Below are 5,331 nucleotides of genomic sequence, written 5' to 3'. Positions count from 1 at the left end.
TATCGAGTAGGGTTTGAAACAGAGTCAAAAAGCAATAAAGAAAACACAATATTTTTTTGCAGATTTTTTGAAAACTAGGACAAAGACAAAAAATTCTTTTGCCAGGCAGGGTTTGAACTCGTGTCAAAATAACGGTGAAAAAATTGCAGCACCTCCCCGCGGATTGCTCGAAAAATTTTCGAAACCAAGAAACCCGAAAAAATTCCACAGGACTGAGTTTTGAACGGAGTCCGCGCCGGCAACGACGCCAAGCGAGAGTGGGTTTGTGCCGAAAGCGCTTTCAAATTCGATGAGGGGTTGTACGCGGTCACCAAGGCCTGTGTACAAAAGTTTCCCTTCCCTCCCAGGCCACACTGGGGAGGGGTCACGGTCTGGGACGTCAGCCCCGGGTTGGCGTCATGGACGGCGTCGGGGGCCGGAAAAGACACAAATGGTGAGCGTGGAACGGCAACTGCATACGAGTGAGTGAACAAAGCAAAAAAGAAGGAAAAAACACAAAAGCACTGGAAAACACAGGAAGAGGTGTAAAATACGTGGAGGAAGGGGGGAATAAAAGGAACGAGAAGGAGAAAACATGAAACAATAAAGGGGCAAATAAAAGCAGCCATGAAACAAAAATGAAAGAGCTGGAAAGAGGTGGAGGACACGGAACGTGGGGGACAGTGCAACACTGGAAGGGAAACTGGAAAGCAGCTGCACGAGGGTACAGGGCTCACATATATATATATATATATATGTATATATATAAAGTTCAGTAGACCCGGGTCAAATAAATTGACCAAACATTAACTGCCAGAAGCTGAAATGGAAGATTCGCGTACCAATATAGTACAGAAACTCTATCAATATTTTTTTTTCCGAATAGATGCCCGACCAATCGCAACTACTCTGTGACCAACCCCATGGCCCCCATTTCCGCTCAACCCCAACCCAGCAACACAACCAGAAATAATTGCCAGACCCAAAAATAAATTACCAGACTCGGAGAGGGGAGGAGAAGGACGCATTGCCTCCGGAGGGGTGAAAGAAAACAACAAAGATAAACCCGTCGATCGTCCCCTTCATTGGGCGCTTTGTTCCACAAGTATGAGAAGCCCCTCTTGACCCTATGTTGTTGGAGCGGCGACTTGCGGTAACAAACGTAGTGATCAACTGTCCATCATTTGGACTTTTTTTGTTGTTGATCAATAAGAAAAAACGATAAAGTGATCCACGTTTGTGGATTCTCCAAAGAACGGCTTTGGAATATTATTTACCTCTGCATTGCTTTTCGTTCGTTGGTACAATTCTCGCTGCTTTCTGTGGATGGTGAGTTCGTGTGTGTGTGTCTCTGTTTCCGTGTTCTTGTTTTTTGACCTCTGTGACTTTTGTTTACTTCTCTTGACAAAACCAAATTAACGATGCCCGAGGAGTCGCCCGGGCACTCGCCTACCCGGGGCGTTTGCCCCGGCCCCGCGCGGCCGCACGCTGCGCCGAAGACGCGCACGTTTCCACGCAGCATGGCCGCCAGGGTGTCCGCCACTATCAAATCATACGCATTCGTGATGGTGAGTCGGTGGTCCTGATTGCCCAAGATCCGCCTCAGCCACCGCCGACTTGCCGAGTGGATTGCCCCGTTGGTCAGCATGACGAATGGTTCAAAGTCCAGCCCGTTGGCCAGGGCCCAATGACGGTACTTTTGTCGTTTTTGCGTGGGGCGATCCCGTGCCGCGCGCAGTGGGTCTGCCTCTTCCATGGACTCCTCTGACACATATGCGGTGACCCGCCCGGCGTACGTGACGGTCACGTCGGTGATCGCGTACGTGTCGAGTCCCACGATGAGAATGTCCGGTCGCCGCCGGCTCGCCTCCGTCAGACGCGGTTCCATGCCGCATTGGAATCCGCATAGTCGCAACCCATTTGCAAACGTCATGTTGATCATGTCGTGGCGTGTGGTCCGCAGGTTTTGTTGGAGTCGCGTGCACTTATGCACATGCCCGTTGGATGCGTTTGCCCCGCATACGCACTTCTGTCCCTCCGGCAGCACGCGCATCAGTATTCGTTCCCGTAGGTAGGTGGAAAAACCTTTGTCGTCCGCATGCACCTGCGGGTCCGTGAGGAGTCTTCCAGCGCCTGCCGCCGTGTTGGACACGAACACCTTGCGATCAGGACCCTGCAGGGTTTCGTAAAGGTCGCTCTGGTGTTTTGCATCCAACTCGTCGGTCAGGGCGCGTTGCTTCCCCTTCTCTCCAAGACACAAGTAGGCTAACTCCGCAATCTCCCCTTGCCGTCGGAGACCGCACCCTCCGCGGCGCACTGGGAGAGCCGCAATGTCGCGTGCGCGCTTCGTAACGGGTCCGTCCATGATGATGCCCAGCACGCCTGTGACGCGGTCGTCGAACCACTCTGCCGCTGCTCTCGTGTGTACTGGGGCGTGCGTCCGTAGGAAAAACGTCACGCGTGGCAGTGCCGGCACCGATGGGAGCCGCCACTGCGTATGCTTTGCAAATAGAAGCTCCACAATTGCTCGGAACAGGCGGTCGGTTTCCTCCGCCTTGAGTTGCACAAACTGTGTAATTAGCTCGCTCTCTGGGTCGTTTGCTATTCCCGCGTCCATCACGCGGGCAAACGGCCAAATGTATTCTGCGGGCATGTCCACTGGTCCCCCTTTATTGAGGACATCCGTCTTGTCCTCGTTTGTCTCGATGCTCAGGACACGCATCGCTCTGGAGGTCGCCTCGCATACCTTTCCAAGCATGCCCGGTGGTGCTGCCACCGTGGCGTCGTCCAGGTACGCCGTGAAGCTGGCGTTGGGGAAGCTGCTTTCGAGTTGGCGGAGGGTGGCAATGGTGCCGATGGAAAAAAGACCGGTCCCAGCACCATGCCTTGGCGCACTCCCCGCATCGACTTCCGCGAGTGGACCAATTGTCCCTTTTCGTAGAAGCCCACCAGCGCTTCCGTGCCCAGAAGCAGTCGTGTGACCCGCCACAGTGGGCTTCATGTGGTGTTCCCATAGACGGCGGATAGGATGGCCGTGCGACTGATGGCGTTGTACGCATTCCGGCCGTCCAGCATGGCCACACCGCCCTTGATGTGGAATTCCTGCCAAACCTTATCAATCGCCAATTCTATGTTGTTGCCGACACCATACTGCAGGTTCTTAAGGCAGGTTGTGAGGGCTGGCATGACCGCGTCCACCGCCATGAGGGATATGGCCTTTGCCCACACGCACTCGGCGCCGGTCGGGCAGAACTTCTTGTTTGGCTTCCGGAGCATCGTGAGGTTGGTTGCCCTGAGGCGGTGTGCCACCTCGGGGGCCACGTTTCCGTTGGCCATGTCCGTCAAAATGGCGGTGATCGCCATGAGGAGTGCCTTGTCCTTCGTGAGGGGGTACAGTAGCTCCCGTGTCCAGCCGTCAAGACCCGGTGCTGCGCCTCGCGTTAGGCGGCTCCCAATCATCTTGGCCACGTCCTTGCTGTCGAACGTGACCAAGAGTGCACTGACGGCGGGCTCGGGATACAGACTTGTGTCCTCCTGTGGGTAGAAGTCGTCAAGGCTTTGTACCAGCTCGGGGGAGAAAACCACCGGCTCCGCCTCCGCCGCCGTGAGGAGCGCTGCTGCGCGTCCCGTTGCCTGCAGTGTGCACAGTGTCTCTGCGCATCTCGCCTTGTATGTGTTTGACGCGGTGAGTATGCGCTCTGTCTGGTGTGCGGTTGGGTCCTGTTGCTCATTCTCATCGCTGACCGACTCCTCCCCGTCTTTCGTGGTCTCCATAGCACCCCGCACCACTGTCGTGTTGTTGTAATGGTCGGGTGGAGGATCGGTTTTATGCTGCTTGTCATGGTTGGTGCGGGTGGCTTGGCGACTACGCTGTTTCTCCGGCAGTCGTAAGTGTTGTCGCACAAGGTCCATGATGGCCACTTGTTTGCGGCTTCGTTCGTCCGGCGCCGAGGCGTTGTATCCCAACATGGCTGTGCGGCATACATCCAGCCAGTTGGGCCACTCGCACTTGTGGAGGTAACGTCTCATCAGCACTCTTTCCTACAGCCACGGGTCGTGCCGCGGGTTTGTGGCTGGTGTCGTCGGCCATTCCACGGAGTGTGCCCGTTCCAGACACGCCGCCGTCTTGTTATAGTGTGATACGGTAACAGACGCACGGTACTCCTCCCGCTGTGTCGCCAGGTTTTCCTTACGACATGTGTGGTGGCCGCAGCGTGGTCGATGCGCTGCTCGTGCTCGCTGGCTGGCCAAGCAAACTTCCCCGCACGCGTCACACCAAACCAGTCCTTGTGAGATAAGCGCTTCATTGGTAATGTCCATCCGCACCTGCTTCCGGTGGACTGCATGAATATGCGATCGTGGGTGTTCCCCACGGCGCGGTCCCGAGAAGTTGTGGTGGCACCCACCTGCCAGGCACCACACGGGATCAGGCAACTCAGTTGTCTTGTGTGAAAAAGGGTGTCTGCTGTCTTCCTGACCTGTAGTGTGTTGCGGTGTTAATAATTCCCCCTCTTCGTCTCCCACGCCTTCCTCCTCCCTCTTCTCTTCTTTCTGGGAAAGAGATGATTGTTGGTGTGGTGGCGGCTCATTCTTATTATTGTAGGGTGTCTCTTGAGGTTGTGCCCGCCTCATTGTTATTTCTTCTTCCTTCTCATTTAGGAATTGGCCTTGTGGTGTCTGCTGGTTTGGTTGGGACGATGTTGGGGGAACTGACGGTTGTAAGATTCCTCCCGCGTCCTCTTCGCAGACAAACCCCCTGCCTTTGTTGCCTCCTCCCTCTGATTCAACCTCCTTTTCCGTCCCACACCTGCCTCGCTTTCGTGGGGCGCTAGGCGTTAGGAATGAATCCTGTGTGATCGTCTGGGTGGAAGGTAACGACGAAGCTAGCGGACTGAAATGAGTTGCACTGCCTGGCGGTTGCCCATATCCATTCTTACCAAAACCGTCCTCCATACTGGAGTCATCTTGGGCTTCTTCCGATTTTTGTGATTGGAAATGGCGTGAGCCCTTGGGCGCAGAAACTAGAGTACGGCCGTTCCGCTCCCTTTTGTGCGTGTGCAATTCTTGCTCATCATCCTCCCCATCTTCTTCCAGTCCCGTTTCTGGCATAAGCCGCCGGTAGAGGCAAAGAATTACCTTGTGGGTGTTAATGGGCCGCCGCTGCACCTTTTGGACCATACCATCGATCATGACCCACTCAGTGTCCCTATGTAGAGCGCTTGTTATGTAGGCGACGACGTGGTTTTGGGTGTTGGTGGCCACTAGTCCCACCAGTCCATACTCCGCCGTGCCGTTGTGATGCGGTAGGAGAATCACAAACGGGACCTCCTCCACCCCCATCGCTTGCTTGTC

The 5,331-nt window shown here is 55.1% G+C and overlaps 1 non-coding gene across 1 annotated transcript, besides 9 other annotated features; it reads right to left on the bottom strand.

The window, feature by feature from the left end:
• Positions 1–955: part of a sequence feature (areas merged during assembly that could not be assigned to a particular haplotype. This can correspond to areas where the two haplotypes were merged or to regions with more than two copies in the genome that were merged during assembly.) that runs on past the window's edge.
• Positions 717–747: a microsatellite.
• On the bottom strand, positions 768–848 carry Tc00.1047053506143.10. The gene has a single exon (XR_008255315.1). It is a non-coding gene; the product is annotated as a spliced leader RNA, 5' & 3' partial (transcript).
• Positions 956–1,482: a sequence feature (areas merged during assembly that could not be assigned to a particular haplotype. This can correspond to areas where the two haplotypes were merged or to regions with more than two copies in the genome that were merged during assembly.).
• Positions 1,443–5,331: part of a mobile genetic element that runs on past the window's edge.
• Positions 1,444–1,464: a sequence feature (GC_rich).
• Positions 1,483–1,764: a sequence feature (heterozygous, non-Esmeraldo-like haplotype).
• Positions 1,765–2,215: a sequence feature (haploid, Esmeraldo-like haplotype).
• Positions 2,216–4,468: a sequence feature (areas merged during assembly that could not be assigned to a particular haplotype. This can correspond to areas where the two haplotypes were merged or to regions with more than two copies in the genome that were merged during assembly.).
• Positions 4,469–5,331: part of a sequence feature (areas not merged during assembly with more than two copies in the genome that could not be assigned to a particular haplotype) that runs on past the window's edge.

This window comes from Trypanosoma cruzi, genomic scaffold (genome assembly GCF_000209065.1).
Source record: "Trypanosoma cruzi strain CL Brener 1047053516267 genomic scaffold, whole genome shotgun sequence".
In the NCBI taxonomy this organism is placed as follows: Eukaryota; Euglenozoa; class Kinetoplastea; order Trypanosomatida; family Trypanosomatidae; genus Trypanosoma; species Trypanosoma cruzi.
The sequence above is the reverse complement of the archived record's forward strand: the minus strand, read 5'-3'. Positions and strand labels throughout refer to the sequence as shown.